Source organism: Neolamprologus brichardi, chromosome 17 (assembly GCF_056152115.1).
Source record: "Neolamprologus brichardi isolate AB-2024 chromosome 17, ASM5615211v1, whole genome shotgun sequence".
In the NCBI taxonomy this organism is placed as follows: domain Eukaryota; kingdom Metazoa; phylum Chordata; class Actinopteri; order Cichliformes; family Cichlidae; genus Neolamprologus; species Neolamprologus brichardi.
Genome location: NC_142120.1, coordinates 8,388,835 through 8,414,422, shown reverse-complemented (window position 1 = coordinate 8,414,422; position 25,588 = coordinate 8,388,835). Strand labels below are relative to the sequence as shown.

General features: G+C 40.4%; 1 protein-coding gene across 5 annotated transcripts in view; it reads right to left on the bottom strand.

Moving 5' to 3' along the window:
• nrcama (neuronal cell adhesion molecule a) overlaps positions 1 to 19,057 on the bottom strand; it is a 63,671-nt gene extending 44,614 nt beyond the window's left edge. For all 5 annotated transcript variants that reach the window (XM_087830302.1, XM_087830305.1, XM_087830304.1 and 2 more), the window contains exon 1: positions 18,839 to 19,057. The gene's annotated coding sequence lies outside the window, so the exon portion shown is untranslated. The remainder of the gene's footprint in view (positions 1 to 18,838) is intronic.
• Between the last annotated feature and the right edge of the window lie 6,531 nt (positions 19,058 to 25,588).

Genomic DNA, 25,588 nt, shown 5'->3' with positions numbered 1-25,588 from the left:
CACTGAGAAACAGAACGGTGGAAATGAGAGTGTGAGGAACAAAAGGCTTGTTTAAAAAAGGCTGAGCAAACAGCAGAGGTATATGGCCCTATAGGACGCCTTGGAGACATCTAATATTGACTGCACGTCTTCCACCTCACACAGAAAAAGGCAGAAGAAGAACAGATGAGGATTGAGGCCTCCTAATATTAGTAACAGAAGTGGAGAGGGATTTCTCTAAGTGATCTCATTAATTTAGAACTCCTCAAATACAAAAAAAAAAGTTCTCAGGCTTAAAGCTGTGATGAGGAAGTGAGAAGCTCATACAAAAGCTTTCTGTGTCAGCGCAGTGCAGATCTGCCTGGCAGTGTGCTGTAACCAAGAGATTAAAGTAAATGGGATATCACTTTTTCACTTTGGTTTAAGACAGGCACCGCATGAAGACTGATGCTTGATACTAGCTTTATCAGACTAAGAAGCACATTTCTCCCTCTCCTGTCAGTCTTACTCCAGACAAACAAACACCTTGCAGGAACAGCCATCCTGCACAGGAGACTCCAGCTCCTGTTTATTAGTGTGTTTATTAGGATGTGCTTACTGAAAGCACAGCAGATGTGGTATTCATGCATATGCCCTAGCATTATGTTATGAATGATTTTTCTAGTTAAAAATAAAAATATTGCGCACCTTTTTTTTAACCTATTCTTTTCCATTTATGTTACATAGTCAGTGTAATGAGGCAATGTTAAAAAGGATTATGTTCAGGGACTAAATACCCGTGGCTAAGTGCTTTAAAAGGCCACTTCAGGGATCTGAACAGTGACTAAATAAAATTTGAAAACACTCAATCAAGCTGTGGCTCAGCTATTAAATATTGTTTATTTAAGATATCAGCCCAGCCTATATCTTATTGGAACGATAATGTCCTTTAAAAAGTCGATATGCCAGCCAGGCCTCATGAACGTTTGTGAAATACTCACAGAGAGAATTCTATGTGGATTTTTTTTGCATGTTCGTTTACAATTTTTACATTTTTTAATGCAATATAGGACATATTTTATGTTAGGTACATTAAAAAAAAAAAGCATGGAGGTCTTTTAAAAGTATGTGACAGGCATTTTATTTTAAATGAACCTTCAATATTTTTGTAAAGGTAATCAACTCATATGTGGAGTTCCTCAGGGCTTCGTGCTGGAACCGATTCTGTTTTTAATATATATTTTTCTTTTAAGATAATACAGCAGTTTCCTGATGTAAGAAGATTTATCTTATCATCTTTTTGCTGACAACATTCAGCTAAACCACTCATTTAAGCCTTCTGAAATTAATAAGCTCTCCGCTCTAATTGACTGTTTAACCAAAATTAAACAATGGTTGAACAACAATTGCTTACAGCTAAATCCAGACAAAACAGAAACTTTGATTATTGCACCAGAAAGTGCAATACCTGATATTAAACAGTGACTGGGTGATTTAGGTTCCTCACAGAAGCACAACCTTAGAAATCTAGGTGTTATTTTTGATGAAGCTTTTTCTTTGGAGGAACATTTAAATCAGATATTAAGAACCTGTTTTGTTTTGTTTTTTTCAATTGAGGAACATTTCAAAACTTACATCCATCGTGTCAACAAGTGAACTTGAGATGATAATCCATGCTTTAATCTCTACAAGACTCGACTACTGTAGCAGCCTGTTCACTTGTCTAAACAAGAAAGGGCTAGCTCATCTACAGGTTGTTCAAAACTCTGCAGTGAGGCTACTGACCCGTTTGAACAAGGGAGCTCACATGACCCCTGTTTTAAAGTCACTACACTGGCTACCAATCAGATTTAGGTTCCATTCCAAATTCTAGTTTTGACTTTTAGAGCATTACAGGGACAGGCCCCTCCCTATATTGCTGATTTGATTCGTACACATACCTCTCCTTGTAACCTGAGGTCATCGAATCAAAACCTTTTAGTGGTCCCCCACATTCATTTTAGAACTTGAGGGGACCGATCTTTCCAAGCTGTTGCACCCAGACTGTGGTATACACTTCCTCTAATTCTACGGTGTCTGGACTCAGTGGAGATATTTAAAAAGCAGTTAAAGACATTTTATTTCAAAAAGCTTTTAATTAGACCAGGGTTTCTATGATGTATTTATGACTATATTGTATTTTCTTATCTTTGTTGCAAAGCACTTTGTGACACATGTCTGTGAAAGGTGCTATATAAATAAACTTACTTTAAAATGTTACCGTAACCCAATACTTTTTATATACCTAAACTATACTGTACATAGTTCATGATATATTTGCTAGAACAGTGAAGTACTAAGGTGTCAGGTGTGCAGGACCTGTGTGAATATCTGTTTGTTTGTATGTCTGCCTAAGCAAAGTACTAATATCCCTCTGCTCTGCAGTTTTTCGGTGAGCCCCTCTATCCGGGGGAAAGCTCTAAAATGTGTACTTGAGCTCCATATCACTCTCACTGAACAAGAACAAAGCTGAAGGATATCTAAGGAGCAGCAGAGCTTTGCCATAAATGCATTAACATGTTTGTCTGTTTTTCTTTTGCATTTCGAAAGTGCTATATTTGTTTATTGGCCTTGGGGTCAAATAAATCTCAGTTGCCGCTCGCATGGCTTTCAGTTCTGTGGCTCTCGGCTTTGTTAATGTGACAACATTGTCTGGGATAACAAAGGAAGGCTAATGTACAAATTTGCCTGAGGCCTTCCTATTATCTGACAGCCATGAGTCATGCCCTCACCTGTGCAGAAAATTATGACGCTTGGTATAACTTATTTGGATGCTTTCATGGTTCAGTGATACAGTGATGCTGTTGTTTCCTTGCTGCAGTGTGCAGGATCAATGTTGCACGAACTGGACACAGATGATTCCATACAGTGCATACACCTGGCTCACACACACACTGCAAACCTCCTTTATTTGGTTCCTACCTTTGCCTTGATTTTGATTAAACAAATTCTTAATCAAACACCATTGATCTAAAGTCAAATTCCAGCACACAAAATAAACCAGACAGCAAACATCAGTCTGAGACCTACAAACCTATCAAAGATTGGCAGGTAATATCACACTTCTGCCATCATTTGGATAAAGCTGTTAAGATATTTTGATACATTTGTGACACTGTAGATAATAGACTGTGTCTGCGTCCCAGTAGCCTCATTCTTTGACACCATTCTCAGTACTATTGGGGACTTGCTATATCTATCTTTTCACACCTTTCCATGGCTTATGGAGGAGATTTAAAGATTTCATGTGTTGTTTCTTTCACTTCTGCAAATCTCTTATCATTCCTCATAAGACTAGCAAAAACCTAGTTTTGGGCCAGGTCTCCGAATCTGTCCATTCCAGCAAATCATCAGCACCATGACTATAAAAGGCAGCTGTGCTGTTAAAAAAAGCAAATGGTCCAGTAAAATGGAAAACATGGGCATAGTAGGAGTGATGACAAGTCACAAGTATGATTAACACCATTGTTGAACTGCGTCGAGCTAGGCATGGTTTAATAATATTCATGACTTGTATTCTCAGTATTCTATAGTGTAGTTGGTTTTTGTACTTCACCATGGCCTCACATCACGGCTGACTGGTTAGGGTGACATTTTAGGGCTGTAAATTCAGACTGGATACTATGCCACAAAAAAGTAGGATGTAAACCTATTTTTATTCATACATTTATATCAATAAAGTACCAAATGGTTTACAGACATTTATGTAAAGATGCCAGTTTTTACATAGTGATGAATCCACGCAAGCAAAGTGCACTTAGTCTGTTAAGCATTTTAGCATCTTTGAGCACACTGCTTTGGATTTACATTGGAAAATTTGTGTGAAACAGTTGATGAAAACTTTCAATAGTATTAGTACTATTTAAGCACAATCACTTAAATAATACTGCCACACTGCAGTAATTCAAATAACCACTCATTACAACCAAGGCATGCAGAATACTAGAATTTTATTGTAACAGTTTGGGCCTGTTAGTACCAACTGAACATCTTTTAAAAATCATACTTTGCCAATAGACAGAATAAAACATGGACCTAGCTTCCTTGTCGGAAGAAAAGGAGCTATAGAAGTCTGTGTTGTCCTGTGAAAACACTTTCCTGATGAGTTTATGGGCTTAGTCACTTGTTTGGCCGAGATCAATAACACCAGGGAAAACTAGGACTACTGGACTTAGCAAAGTAGCAGACCCCAGCAGCCTGCTGTCAGCACATCTCACATAACACACACACAAAGAAGCAGAGATTATTCAGTTCTGCCCACGGGGCTTCACTGCCTTGTTGGAGAGTGGAGCTGAGCCCATGGTAGGCGAGACAGCATGGACCCAGCTGTAAAAGAGAGGCTGTAGCTATCTCTATAGAATGACCCTAGTCAGCAGTTTAGTACTACTAAAAACAGATGCTGTCAGAACTAATGAGTGTAGCTCGCAGCATTGCAGCTCAGGGTGTACATTGGGACAGTCAACAACAGAATCCTTCTATTTACTAGTTGTTTGTAATCCTGATATAATACTTTGCTCAAAAGAGAAATAACGAAAACAGTGTGTTGTGCAGGAAAGTCCTGCTTTCTCTTGCTCATTACAATATGGTGGAGTTAACCCACTCTACTCAATGCAGTGTTAATGAGGTTGTGAAGGAAACATGGGGCAAAGTCTTCAGCTGCACTGATGCACTCCTGGTCCCTAACCCTAATCCCAGAATCAATACTCTCCATGTCTAGATGTGATTTGAATGCATCCGCAGCTAGATGTCCTGATACTTATGGATTTGTAATGCCAGGTCCAAATCATCAAACAGAAGGGTGTTAATGAAAATGTCTATATACTAGTATGTGATTACATTTTGAAGTATTAAAAACTAAAACAAAAACATATTCTCAGACAGAGAATAGCAGAACCACTACCCTTATGTGAGCCTGTATCCAGCTACCATTTCACAGAGAGGCAAACACCAGTATATCGCCACCACTTCAAAATGTGCCTCTATAACATGGACGATTGCAAGTGCAAGTGACAAGAGAGGAAAAGCACTCAATAATTCATTATTCAGTGCAGTGTCTTTTAGCCTGGCTTTGATTCACCAAGAAGCAATGCTCCTAAGCAAGTAGATAAGATACATATTTGCATGTTTTTGCATCTCCTGGATGCTACAGTCATACCTTCTAGGCTGTCTGCAGCATAAACCCCTATGTTGAAGTCAGGAACATTACAGGCTACATCATCACAAACCTGAGCCTACTAAAAACGCATGGCATGAGCTACTGCCCCTTCTCCTCAGAAGCTGCTCTCTGAGGCACAAAATAATTTTTATTTAGATATAACTGGAAATTGCACTTGTGAAAATTCATGTCAAATGTGCACAGGAGGATCTGGTAATAGCCTCCAGGGATGGCAGAGGGCAGCCAATGATTTTTTTGGGCTGTGTTAATTACCCTCTGCGCAGCCTTTCTGTTCTCAGTAGCGGGCCCTGAGTACCAATCACCCCTGAGCATGCTCTCCACTGAGGAATGGTTATATGGCCAGCAACAGCTTCTGGTACAGGTTATTCTTCCTCAGGACACAGAGGAACTATCCACTCAAAACACTTCATGACTACAGACATGAGGGCTATAGGTCTCATCAAGGCTGTCGTTTTGGTGATGGAATGATAGTGGAGGCCTTCAGATAGGTGGAAACGGTGGAATAGCCTGGTGAAGATCCCTGCCAGTTGGTCTGCGCAGGCTTTAACCACAGCCCCGGCCTCTCACCATCCTCCTGACCTCATGTTTCTAGAGGAACCCTCTTTACTCAACCTGAGTAAAGAGGTTGTTTAACTGCTCTGCGTTTGAGGCTGCTGTCAGGGGTTGGGGGGGCTCTGGTATTTGTAGTTGATTTGTAGTTGATGAGGGCCTGGTTGGGTCTCCACACGTCACAGGGGTTGTTGTCCGTGAAGAAGCCTCTATCCTCGTCCTGATGACCTCCATGGCCTGTTTGATGCCCTGCCTCATGTTGGCTCTGGCGGTGCTGTACAGAGAACTGTCCCTCAGCCTGAAGGCTGCGTTATGAGTACTAATCAGAGCCTGTACATCACTCGTCATCCAAGGATTTCGGTTAGGAAAAGCCCAGATGGTTTTGGTCACTGTCATATTATCTACACAGCACTAACTGTAGAAAAGTACAGACTGAGTGAAGGTCTCCAGATCCTGCTGTTCAAAGATGGACTGGTCTGTCAGATCAAAACAGTCCTATAGCTGGAGGAGAGCATCATCTGGTCACGTTTTAATGACCTGGGTGCTTGGAGGGGTTTGTTTCCTGAGGGGGGTGTAGGCAGGGATGAGGAGCAGAGAGTGGTGTTCAGATTGTCCTAGGGTGGGAGCCATGTTGCTCTGTAGACCTGCTCATTGTTACTGTACACATGGCCCAGTGTCCTGTCCCCCCAGTAGGACATTTAACATGTTGATGGAATTTGAGGAGTACAGATTGCAAACATACCTTGTCCCCAGCAACAATATGAACATCCTCCGGGTGTGTGGTTGAGTGCTGAGTTACGTTAGCATTTGGGGGGGGATGTAAATAATGATAACTGTGGCTACTGTCAGCTTGCGAGGTAGATAGAAGGGCCTGCATTGAATGACCAGGCCTTTAGGTCTGGTCAGCAGTGACTGTATATAATTCTACTGTCATGGCACCAGTCCTGAAGCACATAAGCACAGAGCGAACAACCTCTTCCCTTACGAGAGTCTTTGATGCAGCCCTGGCTGTGTAGGGTCCAGCACGGTAACTCCACTGAGTCATTGGGGATGTTTGGATGGAGCCATGATTCACTTACAATCAGTAGACATCACTCCAGGACAAAGCAGTTGCAGTAAATCTATGACGGTAGTTCCCCCATGTTGTTTGCGAGGGATCTAGCGTTGGGTAGGAAGTGGTGGTTTCTGTTGTCATGTTCACAGCTGGACGCGATAGCCAGCTCTGCATCCCTGCTTTTGGTCCCTCTCCTCCGCGCCATGTATGTCAATTGCTGCTCCCAACAATAACCCACGGAGTGCCTGGTGGTCTTGCAATCGCAGGTGGGATCCTGTCCATCTCTGAGTGCTCTGTTTCTGAATTTTTTCCAACCTATCCCCTGTATGATATCATAGATAAGGGGCCTACCTATTTGAAGCCCCATCCACCTGCCGTTCAAATCTTTGGTTTGTGAAAGGCAGCCAATGAAAAGAAAGTTGGCTGAAAGGAAGCGGGAAAGGGGGGCTTGTTTCAGACAGATGAACTGAGGAGTTCCATAAAGACCAAGTATGAAATCAGTATGGGTTATTTTAATGGCTATATGTAAAAGACATTTCTCTCACTTTTTATGCCCAGAGGCACAGACAAAAAAGATGGAGGAGCACAGGCAATGCTGCAATATTTATGAAACACAGGATCCACAATGGTAGGAGCGTGATGTCACAAAGAGTGTTGTATCCTGTCTTTTAATCATAATGAGCTACATCTTAATGTAAGGTACACACTCTTTTAGTCATGCCTTCTTTCAAATAACCAGCTTTGAAAGAAATTATAAACACTGGCAAATGGATAAGGAAATATAACAAAATCCAGGAGTATGGTATTAAGGCCATAATAACACCACTGATATGGCACTAGTAGCTGTTATCATTGTTGACCGAAAAAGTGACGGTTAATGTGATCCAACCCTGACAGGACACTCCCTTGTCACCTGATAGCTTGTGTTACCTGCCTATATGAATGTGTACCCAGACGAGCTTACCATGGGAAAAGTACATGATACCGGCTTTAGAAATGTAGCTGGTCTTATTGAGGGTCCTTTTATGGATTGACTATCTTGCAGCTGGTATATCACATAGCTGTAACGGATGCCTGGCTTGAAATAATATATAACAAAGCAACAGTGGTTTCCTGTGCCTTTGCATTTATCACAACCTGTGGTCTTTTATGCTGTCATTTAATAGCTTAAAGGGGAAGAAGGTCTTTATGGTTAAATGCCCCACATGATATACAGCACACACATTTGGACTCTGCCAAAAGCCACATTCTACAACATTTCCATAAAAACTAGAAGCAAAGAAACAAATAAGTAAAAAAAAAAAAACAGCTTGCAGCCAGTGAATAAAGGTTAAATAGGCTTTGTGAGTCACAGATCACAGCTGAAAGTGGAGGAGAGATGGAGTGGGTTGTGGGTCAATACCAGCAGTGTGCATACGGTGGAAAAACGCTTGGAAGGACACAAGGGGGAAAAGAATGCTCGGCAAACTGAGAAGTGCAGAGATGTATGCAGTCCCTCCAGTCATGGAAGTAGTTATAGTTTAAATAATGTGGATGCATTCAAATCCCATAATTCGTAACGTTACTTTTCTTCTGTTGAGAGAATTACCAAAAGGAGATATGTAACAATATATGACGTATATCAGCTGGAGGAAAAAAGCTTTACATAACTTAAATTAAAATTATTATTTTTTCAACACCGACGGACCGAGCAGAGACCGCAATCGGATGATTTCCAGTGTTCTTAGCCCAGACTGGTGATGATGTCGTAAGGCTTGTACAATGATGCAACTAGCAGAGTGCACAGTCACAGAGAAATGTCGTTATCATGGAAGCTCCTCACTGTGAAAGAAGATACAGAGTTTGTAGCAGCAAACCTAATCACCTTCACCCAGCTGAAAAGCAAAATTTTAAAGAAGTCAACAGACACAAAGTGGCTAAGGCTAAAGCTACCCAGGGTTCAGAGCCAGCCACAAGCCAGCAGCCTCGGTATTAGCAAACGATCAAAGCTGTTCCAAGGAAAATTATGGGGGTGATTGGAAAAGAGTAAAGGATTGATGTCCTGTTATCTGATGAAGTAAAAATTATACTGGAATATGGTGCAAGCCACTAACATGTTTAATATACAAATTTAATTTATATTGATATAAATCTGTTGCACCTTCTTTTATTTGGTATAATATGTCAGGTAAAGGCGCATGTACAGCAGCTCATTTTCATTTAATTTTTGTAGCTCTTTCCAGTACCACCAACACTATTATTTTGTTATAGGACAGGAAGTTTGCTTATAGATATATATTATAGTATATATAGTTAGCATATCATACAGTTTTCTTACGTGGAGGTAGCTTGTCTGATCTCAATCTTCCTGTGAGTATCTGCAGTCTATGTCTGCAGCAGAGGCCTCATGGTTATCTCTTTCCCACAGACGAGAGATACAAAAGATCAAAAGACTGCAGAAGATCTAGTAGCTAATTTAGTAGGAAACTGTCTGATTGTAATCTGTTTAATCCTTTGATCAGTATCAGCCACTGAGATTCACAAAATTGCTTCTTGCTGAACAGATGAGCATTATCAGAAGCAACTAAGGCAGAATAAAGCAAAATATAAAATCAATACATTAGAGACATATTCTATTAAAGTGTTCTTCTCTTCTGTGAAGCTCCAATAAGATAAAGTGCTATGACAATAGCCAATGATGCATTTGTCAGCCAAGGTGAGTAACACAACCTGGCACTGAAAGGACAATACAGAGTAACTGGCAGTGCTAAAACACACCAGCTCAGCAGCTATGAAGGTAAAGGAGACAGAGAGGTCAGAGCAGCTAGAGTCACAGTCTGCAGCCTTCTCGCTGATGGGAAATGCTACTGACGTATAAATGCAGTCACACAAATGCATAAAAATAATGCTGAGTAAGAAAAAAGGGACAAGACTTCTTCTTTTCCGGCAAGTCACACTCTGCAGCCTGGTTTTCATCAAGTCAGCTAACAAAAAAAAAAATATGCTGGAAGTACATTTAAATGGATTGGTGCACAAAAAAGCATTATCATAAAAGCATATTTTTAGGTAAAATTGTATATTTGTATTTATTTATATTTTTCTAGCAATTGTAATAGAAAAGAGTATGTAATTTTGCATTAGCAGATTAAATGCAACTTGGTACCTTATATATGTTATTGTGGTGACAATGGAAGATCTGTGTTGGTTCAAACAGCATGGGACAGTCTCTCCATAGTGCAGTTTAAGCATCTGAGCATATAACTCATCCAGTTCAAATATAATTAAAGTTTGAATAAACAAGTATTAAAAGATATATATATATATTAACATGACAGATGCCTTTCTTTTTATCTCTTATCTTCAAGGCTGACAAACTTGAGAGTCTTTAATAGGTTTATCAGTCTGCTGATGGATAGCTTTTCCACACTGAGAACCGCTTGTCTTCTCGATCCTGCTCATCTGCTCACTGCACAGTTTATTTTTCTCCACAAAGCCATTCTTTGAGTGCAAGCCGAGGACTCTTACTGAAGGAGTGCTCAGAAGAACCTTTCTCCGAGGTCAGACAAGCAGGGTTGAGGACATATGCGGGCTCCATTGAACCGAAGCACTTCTACCACTCCTATACTGACGACTAGCAGACGCTCATTTCAGAGTAACCCCCACGAGCAACTGGGACCGGGCTCACTTTCTCCTGAGGAAACGACTCCAGTCTTCCATGCAGGTGTAGGCTACTCGGGCTGGTGTAGGTGTGGTAAGAGCTCTGTCTGATTCAGGTCAGTGAAAGGGCTTAAAAAGCAATGCATAATTACACACTCTGCAAATCAAGTATGAAAACTTTAGGATAAAATTCCTCCAGTCCTATATAAAGTGATGATGCAGTTATTTGCGGCTGCATATGTAGTTAAAAGCTGCCAGATTCAATTATACCCTATAAATACAGCCTTAATAGTCATTGTTAAGGCTGGTTGGTTCACAATTGTCATGTGATGCTGGTGCCTTGAACCAATTGGATGTCCGGTGCGATAAAAGAGGTTCTTTAATGGCTTCTTTGACTTAAATCCTTACTAATCATTTTAGAGCTGTGACAAAGATTCGGCTGCCTGGGGGTAATTTTATTTTTAAGCTGCCTATACAATGAATTAAGCTCACACCGCCAGGATTTGAGCATGCTTCCTTTGTTTCCTTAACAGTATATTTAAGAAAAAAACAACTTCAGGGATAAGAGGAACTGGAAGAATTAGCAGTTTGTCAGAATTGGAAATCTATGTGGTTTTAAGAGATCTGGAGACATCTGCTATGTTGTGAAGATAATCATATCTAAATAAACTGTGCATATGTCTCAGTATATGAAATCAAATCAGCCCTTCAGCAATGCATGTTGGACTTTTTTTTTTTTTTTACACTCAGCAAGTGACATCTACCACCAGTCTGGCAACTCATCTGCTCTCACCCACTCTACCATCTGTTGCCCACCTGATCCCCACAAGCAACTCACCTGCAGTCTACAAGCAGGGTCACACTTACTGGTTGCTTTCTATTCAAAAGGGCCTGAAATAATATTGAGGGGCAGATAGTGACAGGGGCAAATAAAAGTCATTATTGATTATCATTTAGCCTTGATTGTTGTGTTACTATATTAGTGGACACATGCAGGAATCAATATGCGTGTATACATGTGAGCCAGGAGTTCAAGATTGCTATGCCATGCATCCTTTTATTAATCTTAGTCATGTTGTGCTCCTTCACTCTATTCTCCAGCATTGTGCCTTCCCATTTCTCTTTTCTTTCCTTTCATAATTCAATTAATAAATATTTGTAACTATTTTTTTTAAATTCCACAAAAGGCTTTTTAAGCTCTCTGTGCTGTAGCTGTGTTTTTTTGCAGAGCAATATCAATTTAGGTTTTTTATGAACGACACCAATACTGATAATTGGTGATGTAAAAAATCGGATATATATAGAGATAGAGATATATGCTTTGCCTGACTCTGCTTGGATTTACTGGTTGTTGTCTTTGTGACATTCCAAACATGTATTGTCTTGTGGACAAAGTATGCAACATCAACCCTTATAACATGGTTGAATGGTGTTTCTCTTTTCTCTTCTTTACATTAAATTATTTACATTAAAAAATACCAACAAATTGGCAAATATTTAATATGAGCCAGTAATATCAGCCTGCCCATAAATCAGTTAGGACAATATTGTTTTCTGTGTGTAACTCTGTACACAGTCCCTGCCACTTGGTTTGGATGTTGTCAGCCCAGTGAATAGACGTTATCTAGTATTATCAGTCTCATAGTGCCAGTAGGTGGCTGTCTCTGCATAATAAGACCTGGTTTCATTCTCTCAGGTAATCAAAAGTTAGCCATTGTTTTTCTATGGCAACAAAGTTCATAAAATTAGACTGCATATGTGGAAAAGGACTAAATTAACCAACTCTCAAAGCTGCACATAAGTTTAAGACTTGTCTTTTGGACTTTTTGTACAACACAAAGAACGTGCTTCAAACCTGCATGAGCAGCTTATCCATGGCATTCAACACTGGAGATTTTGAAGTTCTTTAAGAAAACCATCAGATGTCTCCTTCATAACCTGAATGTTTATCGCTGAATGCAGTCTGCTGAGCAGTTAAAAATGCATTAAGCCTCTTGAGATATAACATCTCATTTTCAAAGGGGTCAAGTAGGTTTAGGAGGGGGGTGCCTACTGGTAGCTGCAAATAGACACCATTTTCATATGTCTAGCTTGAAGGACTGACTTGTTTAAATGAAAATCTGGTTCTAGCTCACTGTCTACCCTACGACAGTTGGAAAGATGCAACTTATTGAGTTGATCACAAAACAACACACAATCAAAGATATCATGGCGAATCGAGATATTGCCCTGCCTTAGCTGGAGATTCAGTTTTTAATTTCAGCTCTAGCTTGGTGTTTATGTTAGCAAAGACATCAAATACTTGAATTTAGTCTTGCAGAAAATCAGATCTGCTTCACACAACACAGCTTATTTGCTGTAGTCCTCAAAGCCCCTCACTGAGCAAAACTGGGTCTCTTCCATCTTCCCGCAACAACATCATATTCCAAAAATGGAAAACACACACACACACACACACACACACACACACACACACACACACACACACACACACACACACACACACACACTCAATTACAAAACCATCTGTCTTGTATAAAAAAGGAGAGGAGAACACTAGCATCTGCTCTATCAGAGACCTTCCAGCAGAAGCTACGTGTCACCCTCCAGCCCTGGCTTTAACTTGTCCCCATTCTCTAATTCATCAATCTTCAACCACTGATGCTAATTTTCATGTGTTCCAATCCGTTAATGAAAACAGCCACCCAGACACATTCAGCCATGAGCCAAGCGGTACAGCAAAGATGAGGTTCCCCCACCCCACCATCGCCGCAGGGTGCTATTAACCCACAGAGTACCGAAGGGTCTATGATGTACTATGATGCTAATTGTGTTCATTCGGCTGCAGCTTCCACAGCACGAATGAGTAAATCTGGTCTGAAGACAAAACCCCAAGATGCTCCTGTTGTGACTTCATTAGTATGTGCACCTGAATACTTTATTGTTCTTATGTAGTACTGGCAAGAAAAAAAACAATCTCTGTAGACGAATTTAACAAAAGAAGCAATGTTTCCTTGTTGTTTCCAATTTCAATATATTAAACACCAATTCTAACACATCAAATACATACTGGAGGTAATAATGTACAAGCTCTCCTATGGGAGCCTCATAATAGTTAAAGTAGGATACTTGTATGTTTTTCCAGTTGAATTTAACAACTAATCAACAGAGAAGTTTATTTTTCAAGGTTTGTGATTATAAAATGTAATTTTTACAATGTTTTTCTTTATTTTTACATGGAATAATTGGATCTGTTAGAACAGGAAAGGGAATTCAAAGACATTTGAAATTAGGAAACGGTAAATGTAATTTTTTTCAATGGGATTCTATTAAGTTTATGAAAAAATTTCAAATGTATTTTAATGCTAACATATTATTTTGTCACTAATTAAATCACATTAACCTAAAAAATGGCAAAGTAAAAATTAAATTAAATTAAATTAAATTAAATTAAATTAAATTAAATTAAATTAAATTAAATTAAATTAAATTAAATGTACTATATTAATTCATCATTACTATTAGTTGCACTTTGCTTTACAGGTTGGATCTTGTTTGCCTTCAATATTAATTCTTAATTGCACAAATTCAAGAAGGTGCTGGAAACATTGCTCACACATTTTGGTCCATACTGACATGACAACATCCCACAGGCTTTGATGGATTTGTTGGCTGCACATCCACAGTATGCATCTCCTCCATATCTCCAAAGGCGCTCTATTGGATTCATATCTGGTGAGTGTCGAGGCCATTTGAGTGCAGTGAGCTGATTTCATTTTCAGGGCACCATTTTGCAATGATTTGAGCTTTGTGACATGGTGTGCTATCCTGCTGGAAGTCGCCATCAGAACATGGTTGAAGGCTTCAGATAGAATGAACATGGTCAGCAACAACACTCAGGTAGGCTGTGTGTGTGAGGCTGTGTAAACCATGGCCTCAGATTCAGCTTCTTAGCTGACTTGAGTGGTACCAGTTGTGGTCTTCTGCTGCTATAGCCCACCTGCTTCAAGGTTTAACATAATGTGCATTCATGCATTTTTTTCTCTTTTTCTGACCATTCTTTGTAAACCATAGAGTTGACTGTGTGGGGGAAATCGCAGTAAATAAGCAGTTTCTGCAATACTCAGAACAGCCAGTCTGCCACCAACACCTATGCTACTGTCAAAGTCAATTAAGTGACCTTTCTTCCCCATTCTGAAGCCCAATTTGAACTTCAACAGGTCACATTTATCATGTCTACATACCTAAATACACTAAGTTGCCGCTGCGTGATTTGCTGTTTGGATAATTTAGTTAATGAGCAGTTGAACAGGTGTATCTAACAAAGTGGCCATTCGCTTCATGCACATATATTAAAAGTTGACCTAATTATGCCTGTAATTCTTCCTTGAGGTTATCTTCCACTGTAATAACCTCTAGCTCTAATCACAGCTATACTATGGAAAAGAAAACCTTTTCAGAGAATGAAACTAATTTAAATCCTTGGTGTTATATAAGGAAGCTGACCTGAACCCTGATCCCCAATCAGTCTGAAAACAACATCATACCTGTCTCTGGTTTCTAGATCGTTCGATCATTTGAGTCGACAGCGGTTAGAATGAGAATACACCGAAACCAAAACTTCGAGCTCCATCGCCTGACTTCTCGTCTAATGGGCTGTGGATAAATGGGAGAGCGGGAGAGTGATGGTGACAGTGCATCTGCCATGAGTAATGGCTCAGTGCTGGCACTGCTCTGACAAGCCGGGGAGTTTTCACAGGAGACTGGAGCTATGTCGTCTGATGTCTCATGGGGGAAAAGCTCACCAACAGCAGTCATGCCCACAGTGCCAACATGCAACACCTGCCATGCCATGGGATAACAATTATAGTACTACCATTATAACACTATTTACAGCTGCAAGAACATTTAAACAAACCCGGTGTTCGCTACTTTTAAAAGAGAAGATTATTTTAGGTAACATTTTTAAATGATGAAGAAAAGGACCTGAAGGAATTGTTGACTCATTATATAAAAGCTGAGGCGACATGTAATAGCGGTACTGTTATATTCAAGTGTCTTGATGTAGTTCAGACTTTTCATTTCATTTTTCAAACCTGTGCTTTTCCGTGCTGCGACTTGTCAAAATGTTTTCAGTGAAAAGCTTTAATATAATTCAGTACCTGTCAGTTACAACTGTGTACAATCTTTTTTTTTTCCCTATTAATTCTCACCTGTGTATTTTTTTCCCTCCTAACATGGGCTGGCTTTGGCAGGAGATCGTATAACTGCAGAGAGCTTCGTCACGTACGTTTTAGAAGAAATTAAAACCTTAAAGGCAGTTAAAGTTAGATATGTTTTCTTGCAGTCTCAGCTCTCGCTGTGTTTTCCTGGAGATTATAAAAGAACAGAGAGTTAAATGCTGACTGGAGCTTTCGAAATGTAGGTTAGCAGGTTGATATTAGCATTCTGGTGCCGCCACAATTATAGGCTTCCTGTTTACTGCAACAATTATTAAACCTGCAAATATTTTCTGTGCTCTAAAGTCCTTTCCTATGCAGGGTCAATTTTTTTCAGAATTTTTTCATAGGGGTGACCATATGGGGGCTACAAAATATTGGGGTGGCACACCAAAAACAGAAGATAAAGTGACATAATACGAATGACAAAAACTGCATATGCATATGCATATGTAATGCAGTAATAAATAACAAGTTAATGTTTCAACTCATTGTAGGCTGTCTTCTTCTCGCTTGTGCTCACGTTTACTAAAATTATTACAATCTTTGGATAGTCATGCCAGGGGGCGCTAGCAAATTTTGGGTGTGGCCAGTGCCCCCCTTGGCCCCCCCTTGGTAGTGCCCCTGGGTCAGAGTGGGCACACGGCATCAAGTCATAATGAATCATGCTGCAAATGTTAGTACCCCAAGGAAAACCCCCACAAAACTCACACTTTAAATTCTGCAGTGACACACAGTGCCATTCTTATTGCCTCCAAAAAGATTCTACCCACTCATGGACTGTTTTGCAGCCAGGTGTTGAAGTCACTGGTGACTTTCTGCAGCATACAGAACAAGCATGTATGCATTTAATTAAACACTATGCAAAGAGCAGTGCTTGTTTGTTTGTTTTTCACTGCATAACAGGGACACTGGGCTCAGCTCCTTGAAATCACAATGAATAAGCAAATCAGGGTTGCAGTCATTTACATTACATTGCATTTACATTTGAGTCTATATTATGTAGAGGTGGGAATCCCACAACAGAACACTATCACAATATTTCATTCATGATATGATGTTATGGTATGATATGATATTTTATTTAATAAAATATCAACATTTGGTGATATCTGATATCAATCAGATATCAGTCTGCAATAGAATGGGATCACATTAGCAATTTCATGCAATTTCTTCATGATATTACAACAATTAACTGTGATAAATTGTCAAAAAATCCCATATTTTCTATCGACATATTTGTTATCTACATTTCTGTCTATCATATCTGCATAGACAGATGTTCACATTTAACTGTTACAATTATGTCAAACTGCATCTGTTTGCAGAAATGTTGCCTCCTATCAAGCAACCTGTGCAATTACAACCAAAACTGGTACTTGTGACTGAACTATTAGCTTGCTCTGAATTAGGAGGCAGCAGTGGGACGGTTTTTCGGCTGAGCAGATTTAAAGTAAATTTGCTCAACTAACATTATCCCAGGATAGCGGTGCATGAGATGAGCCCTCTTGTTCATAATATTCAGAGAAATAAAATTTATTTAAAAAAAAAATACTGCTATTTGGTGTTCCTGTATCGACACACCGTCATGCAAAATACTGCAATACTATGCTATATCAACTTTTTTCCCACACTTGTGCTGTTATAGCAAATACGTTCTGTTTATTCAGCTCCACCTTCATCTCATCCACAGACACAGACCATGCTGTAGCTTCAGAACAGTTTCCAGCACATTCACATCTGCAGCCCCACACTGTAAGCAACTTGTCTGTTAAATTACAGTCAGAACTAGTAGAATTTAAACAATTATTTACTTTTCATCCTGCCTACATCTATACAACAGCAGAAATGTTCTGTATTGATTCTACGCTTTAATGTATAATACTGACAGCTGTTTGGATGCATTATACTTTTTTTTTTAGCATGCCCACCATAATCCCCACAGTAAAATCACATGTTGTCCCCAGTGTGCCCTAAACTGAGTTTCTTGTCTTTCTTGGACTGCGGCAGGACATCAGCTTTGTCACAACTCCCTGCTGTATTGCACATTTCATTCCATACAGATGATCACTACAGCATCTACACCATCATGGCCCATTGCTAACTAACCCTTAACACTGCATCACACCATCCTAACAAAGTGCAAACACACAAAGCACTCACATAACCACTGTAATACGTCTAGATGAATGGCAGAAACGCTCACATTACTGATGTTGGAGTGCTGTCCAATCCTTCGGTGACTGCAGTATTCTTTATTTCTAAATGCACATTTTGCAGTATTCAGGTGCACTCATTGAGAATCATAGATTTCTACATTTTACAGCATTTTGTCTTAAACTGTCTACACTTTAACAAACTTCCAACTCACAAGTTCATTAGAACATGGCCAACATTTGCTCAGTAATATTCACTAATCGTTAATGACAGAGGACTGCTAAAATGCTACTATTACAATTATATGGCAAGGTGAACAACATTTTAGCTGATGTAATAATAATAATACGATTGGGTGTAATATGACTGCTGATGTATATTTCAAGCAAATCTTGAAAAATATTAAAGGCTGTCCTCGTCTCTGGGTGCCTTTGTCCTCCAAACTCATGTAGGATGGTTTCGTTTTATCGACTATAATCAGTCGAGCTCTTACCCTACATCTCAAAATCTCTGATATGAAATCAAGGGCGGCTTAAGCTTCCCTTTAAGTCAAAACACTTGAAATGACACCGGGAGGATGGAGGGGGGAGCTGAGCTACAGCTGGCAGCATCACCAGCAGACATCAAGTAATCCGCTCAGCGCTTTCACGGGCCTGCCCGCACCGGCCGGCGGCACCGACCCTGCTGCACCAGCAGCTTCATTCAACGCCAGGGCCCACCGACAAACCGCTTTCCCTCCCCTCCTGTGGCTTTGATGCTACTGCTCCTCAAGATGCAGTGCGGCTAGTGCACGCACTGCAACGTCTGCCTCATACTCGGCGGCATCCAAAATAATACCGGGCGTCCATATTGCTGTATTACCGCAAACCTGGGCATCCTGGACCAGCCAGCATCACAGGGACATCGCGGCAGATGACAAGACTTGACACACTCGCTGCACCATTATTCATTATTATGTCGTGGGGGGGACGAAAGAATAAAGACACCCCCCTCCTTCACACCCCCCACTCCATCTTTAAAGAAGCAAAGGAGATGAGAAACACTCACCGTTTTCTGCAACCCGACTGTTGTTTCCTCCACCCCGTCAGTGAAATGTGTGTTGATGCTGCTGAAAAGGCTGAGAGAGGCGCGCGTGTGTGTTGTGGGTAGGTGTGTTTCAGAGTCTGTGTCCGGCTGGTGCGTGTCCGTCCCCCCCCCCTCTCAGCCGCTGCTACAGCAAGCTGTGGTCCACACGGGTCCTCCGCTCTCCCCAGCAGCTCCCCTACCGCTGTCAAAACCAGCAGCAACAGAGATCGTCTACGCTCAGAGAGGATGGCGCACTCCTCTCACAAAAAGAGGACCAAGCCTTATCCCAACATTTGACTTTTGTGCTTTAAACATTGTATAAACAAGGCCCACATGCCATGAAAACTTGTATGCCCTTTACCCCAGGAGGAAAAGAAGATCACCAGCATGTTTTCATCGTAACGGAGAAACAACAGTAAAAGCTAAGATTTCTGTCAAATAAGGTAACACAGACTCCCTATATGATTAGTCGGCTTTCTAAGGCAGGTAAATACTCTGTCAGGTACTTAATTAATATTATTAATCTATTAATTTTAGTCTAATATGACAGGGCTCAAACTAGTAGTAATTTAAAACCTCACAAAAAGAAGACTATTTTCTTTGAAATCAGAGTGAGACTCCTTTGCTTTAATGTTTTCATTACCAATGTGACGCAGATTAAAAACAACAACAACAAAAACAAAAAACAAACAAACAAAAAAAACACCCAACTACAGCGACCCCTCTTTAATGAGCGCAGCAGAGGGGCCTACGGGCGAAGGTGCGTGAAACAAACAGTCCTGCCGGGATGTAAAGGCTTTATTTCTAAAACGTTGAAACCATTGCTTTGGTAAATCATCATTAAGCTTTGTTTACTTTATCGTTTTGGCTCTTGTTTTTAAAGACCTTATATTTGCAAGATTTAGATGTTGAGACATTGAGCAGTTTGGCACTTACTTTGGCTTTGCTGCCAGTGTTTTTCACTGGCACCTTCAAAAGTCTCCATTCAGTATAAAATTAACACAGTGTGCTGCTAATAGATGTTTCCCAGTGTCACGTGCCTGGACTGGACAGATGGCCTATACAGATATGAACAAGGCCTTGCTGGTGTCAAACACTCCACTGCACATTACATTTTCATTACTGGCCCACCATCCCACTACATATTTTAAACTGCAGATCCTTCTTCTCACATGACAGCTGTATGCGTGAACAGTCCTTACCTATCCCACATAACTCAGGTCGTGTCATGTCAGGGACACAGGAAGTATGTCTTCTATAGACTGCAGCCATCAACACCAGTAATCTACAGACTCACTATCTCTCTCTCACTCACCATCACATACACTACTAAAAAAAAGGAACACTTTTCAATCAGAGTAAGCAGTTAAACTTATGGTATAATGAAGGGAACAGTTAAGTAGCAGCGGGGGGTGCTAATCAGTTTCAGTTGCTTTGCTGTTACTGAAAAAGGAGCAACAATGATACAACTCCTATAACAGAAATAGCTTTAGGCTACAGGTGGATGCCACTTTTATTTTTTTTTCACCAGCTGTGCATTTGTCTAGAGTAGGGGTGGGCAACTCCAGGCCTCAAGGCCCGGTGTCCGGCAGGTTTTAGATATATCCTTGATCAAACACAGCTGATTTAAATGGCTAAATTACCTCCTCAGCATATCTTGAAGTTCTCCAGAGGCCTGGTAATGAACTAATCATTTGATTCAGGTGGGTTGACCCAGGGTGAGATCTAAAACCTGCAGGACACCGGCCCTTGAGGCCTGGAGTTTTCCACCCCTGGTCTAGAGTCAGTGTCAGAATCAAAAACTTCCTGAGGGTGGCTTGGGGGCCTGACGTCCTCTAGGACAGCAGCCCCCAACCTTTTTGCGCCACAGACCGGTTTATGTCCAACGATATTTTCAAGGCCTTTAAGGTGTCGCGGATAAATACAACAAAATAAAAGCTGTACCAGTACCAAAACAGAAGATTTATTCATAACACATGGGAAAAGACCCAGGGAAACCCATTTAACGATAAAAACAATAATAAAAAAAAAGATAAAAACCCTAAAAACTATACATTTCATACCTGAGCCTCAACTCGAGCACCGCTACTCGAGGACCGCTACTCGGGGACCGCTACTCGGGGACCGCTACTCGGGGACGCTGTGCTCACTACCCAGCACCGTGTGTTTATAGAATACCAGAATTAGCATGTCCAGACATGAAAGAGTCTGGAGAAGCCGTGGCAATAGTATGCACGTCAATCTTACCAGAAACTCAGTGATGCCCTGGTCCATATCTGGGAGGGGATTCCTTGGGACACCATCTATTGCCAAACAAACTACTGAATACCATTTTGAGTTACTGCAATGCAACTTTGCAATTTGATGTTTGGAGTCTCTTTTAATTCAGCCTTCTATATGTTGATCATTTTAATTTCTATCAAATGTTGTAGCATCCTTTTTGTTCCCAACACATTATCCAGTCCATATCAGTATAATATCCAGCATGAGGTTTTTCTCCCATAAAGGTCTGATGTTTTTAGAGTGTTCCTTTAATTATTCTGAGAAGTGTATTTTCACCATTATATGTCAGCAAAAAGAAAAACAGTGAGCTTGGAGTTTGCAGCTGTGGCTTAATCATATGTAGCTTCCCACAGGGCAGGCTCAGATCATCAACACTGTTTAGGGGGGAAAGGATATACGTACAGTTTGTCCACGATATGTGCATGAAGTAACACTCATCTGGGCCGAGGGACATTAGCCTTCACCACTGTGCAGAGTGCTGTAACGTGCAGTAATGGTGACAAGGCCTGAGGGAAGGCCACCACCAAAACAAACACAACTTAATGTGAGATGAAAAATATGCTGCTGTGTCTGTACTTGTACGTTCAAACCTCAGAGAGAATGTTGCGCACCAGCTCATGGGTGTGACTGATATTATCCTTTTAAAGACGTGCAGACGTTGAAACGGTGGGCGCAGGCACTGATGTCTGACATTTCCACAGGGCAAGTAGGATGTTTGTGTGTGTGTGCGCAGGTGTGTCTCCATATTAACTGGCTTACAGAGACCTGCAGAGAGCAATGGCACTGTGCAAACTCAGTTTTCGTTCAGTGAAAGACATGGCGAGACAAGATTATTTATTTATTTAATTTTTTTAAGAGTGCGACATTGCTGGCAGACACACCACTAAGTGGAAAAACACTCCTGCAGCAGTACTTTAACATATTTTCATGCATCAGAGGCTTTCTCTGTGTCCTGGAAAGCCATCGTATTCCTATCACCAAGCATCTTTTAAGGCCAAAATATGTCGGACTTGGAGTGGGGTCTACTCCAGAGCTTCTCTGTGCCACTGTATGATTTAAAAACAGTTTATACAGGTCAGGATATATTATGGCAATACAGTATGGTGTTGACATTCACCAGATATATACTTTCATAGTGTTAATGTTTACACTGAGGAGAAGCAGCTAGAATCTTCATCCCACTTATTGGGATGAGCAAGAGGTGGGTGTATTGATCCAAATATCGATAATTTCAATACCAACGCTGGTATTGGTATGGGATCGATATTAGCATGAAAGGATCAGTACTTTGTTTCTATCCTCTGACAGACCTGCTGAGAGCCACAGCTCTGTGTAAATCCTGTTTCTGTTCCGTGATTGACGAGGTGAGACAAGGTTTTTATTTTTTATTTATTTTATTTTTTTAAGTAGTGTAAAATTACTGTCAGATACACCACTCTACGTGGAAAAACACTAAAGCAGCACTTATTTTACACATATTTTCATGTATCAGAAGCTTTCCCCGTGTCCTGGAGCCCCATCTTATTCCGATCACCAAGCATCATTTAAGGGCAAAATATGTCTAAATTTGGGCTCTAGTCATTTGCAACATTTTTGGAGTGGGGTCTACTCCAGAGCCTCTGTGCCACTGTGTGATTTAAAAACAGTTTATACAGGACAGGATATATTACGGCAAGACAGTGTATGTTTAACATTCACCAGAAATATATTTCCACACTGTTAATGTTTACACTGAAGAGAAGCAGCTAGAGTCTTCTTCTCACTCATCAGTATGAGCTAGAGGTGGGCAAATATTGTTACTATCGTTACTAATGCTGGTATTGGTATTGGATCGATACGTTGTTTCTTTCCTTTAGGTTCAGTATGTAGCTCACTGAATTGTATTGCATAAATTATTTCTTTGGAAATGAAAAAATATACATTTAATAACAGAAATTGATCTAAAGTGGTTTGGAGACAGGCTTCTTTACATTCCAGGCACATTTATATGATACTCTGAAAAACCCAGTTTTGAAATACATGATTGTTGTTGTTGTGTTATCTCATTATAGGGGAAAGTAAAAAAAATATCACAGTGATATAGTGGCCATTAAAATGTGTTCAGAATGTGAAAATTGGTGATTATTCATCTCATAAGTAATTCTCAGACTGCTCAGCCCTGCATAAGTTAAACATATCAGTGCTGGTATTGGTATCTGCAATACGGGCCCTGTATTAGCAAGATCACAAGCACTACTGGCCCCAAACCATGATAGAGCCTCCACAGTGCTTTACAAATAGCTGCATATACTCACTATTGTACTTCTTTCCTTACCTCTCCCATATATACTGACAAGGTTTCAATAATATTTCATATTTGGATTTTTCAGTTCAGTTCATATGTAATTTGGGATAGCATGCATATGAACTTGTTCAGAGTACTTGCCCTGTGTCAACCCAGGGAATCGTGAGAAGGAAATACACTTAAAAAAAACTGAGTGAGTGCTGGGCCATTTTTTTTCTCCTTTCTTCCTTATTCATATTCATATGAGGGAATTCGAAACCTGTAACCCCTTTTCCCGTGGGTGCACTCACACAATTGGAAGTACTTTAGACTGAGAGATTGCAATCTCGCATTTAAGGGGTGGCGGCTGTGAATCTCAAAAACAGAGTAGAGAGAAGTCAGTCACCTTGTAACAACATCTGGTCACATGCTACACTTTTGTTTGTATAAGAAGATGGCAGATCCTGGCAGACGTTGATCTGATAATCACATAAGCCAAGAGCGTGAACTTGAAAACAAGAGGAGAAACTTGGCACATGCTTCAAACACTGAGCAAAACTCAAAGAGACACATTTATTAAGTTCCAACTGATTTTCTATAGCAGTGAAATAAAGCAGGTCTGCTGTGTAACACATTTTTGCCAAAATCTGAGGCAATTTTAAGCAAACGTGGGCACATACGTTGAGAAGATTGTCAATGGGAACCAAAGCAGTTGCTAGGGAACACCAGGAACAGGAGGTGTAGAGACAGACAGCTCTTGCTATAGTTCGGTGGTATGAACTATTTATATAGACGCTTCATGTAAACAGTGCTTGGCGGACTTCACTCTACCCTGGCATTTTGGCCTTTAACACCGAAGAGAACAGAATGAAAATCGCGTGTGAGTGTTAATGTCACATTCACCTCATTTGTCTCTCTTGACCACCCTTGTCAAAGACACCCAAGTCTCTATACCTCCATCTCCCCATCTATCTATCTCTAAATAAACATTTGTAACTCAGAGAACAGCAAAGAGCAACAGCAATTATTTCAACATTTTTAATTTGCTACATAAACAGAAAACGTAGAAATGCAGCCAACCCTGACCCACTCTCTGTCTTAAACCTTGAGGTATAAATTGCAGCACCTTCAGCATGAAAGTTTCACTTCTTATACAAACTCACTGGCCAGTTTACTAGGAACTCATTGGACCCTTATTTGCCTTCAAAAGCACCTTAATTATACAAACTGGGGCTGGAAATTTTCCTCTGAGATTGTGGTGCATATTGACATGACAGCATCACACAGTTGCTGCAGATTTCCTGCACACAGTGCTGCTGTACAAAGGTGCTCTACTGGATTCAGACCAGGTGACTGTGGAGTTCATTTGAGTACAGTAAACTCATTTTCCTGTTGAAGAAACCGGTTTGAGATGATTTGAGATTTGTCACAAGGTGTGTTATCCTCCTGGAAGCAGCCATCAGAAGATTGATTACACTGTAGTCATTAAGGGGTGGACACGGTTAGAAAATACACAGGTAGGCTGTGGTGTTTAAATAATGCCAGTTGGTACTAAGGGGTAAATGCTCAGTTGAAACATTTTAGCATGCAACCTAACTGTACTGAGATCCTGCCACGTGATTGGCTGTTAGTTATTTGTGTTAGCAAGCTGTTGAACCGGTATGCCAAACAAAGTGGGCTGTGAGTGTATTCCACAGTAGTGAAGAGTGAATTCTCTGCCATCTATCAAATTTTGGACAAATAACCTAAAAACAAAAAATCAGTGCTCTATCAGTCATGTTAATATAGCGAAAAGGGTGGAACTTTTACTTTGAAACAGTCAGGGAATTCCTGACTCAAAGAGTATTTTGAGCCATGTTTATCACAGAAAGACACTTTCAGCCACACAGGTAGCTGTACACACCCCTGCAGGATCTCTCACCCCATTATCAGTGTTCACTTAATGAAAAAAATCACTCTAGAGCAAGGACGAGAGTAGGCAGCACGATCGTAAATCAGGATCTGACGTTTGGCTGAGGCCACGGTCAATCTCAAGCTGGTACTGAAAAGAGAAAAAAAAAAAAAAGGTCCATCAATCCGCATTTCAAACTGTGATGTTGACACACTGAATGCAGGAGTGAGACATCAATGCAGTGAAATACTTGCACTACTCTGATATCTGTAGCTTTTGAGGGTTTGCAGGTGCA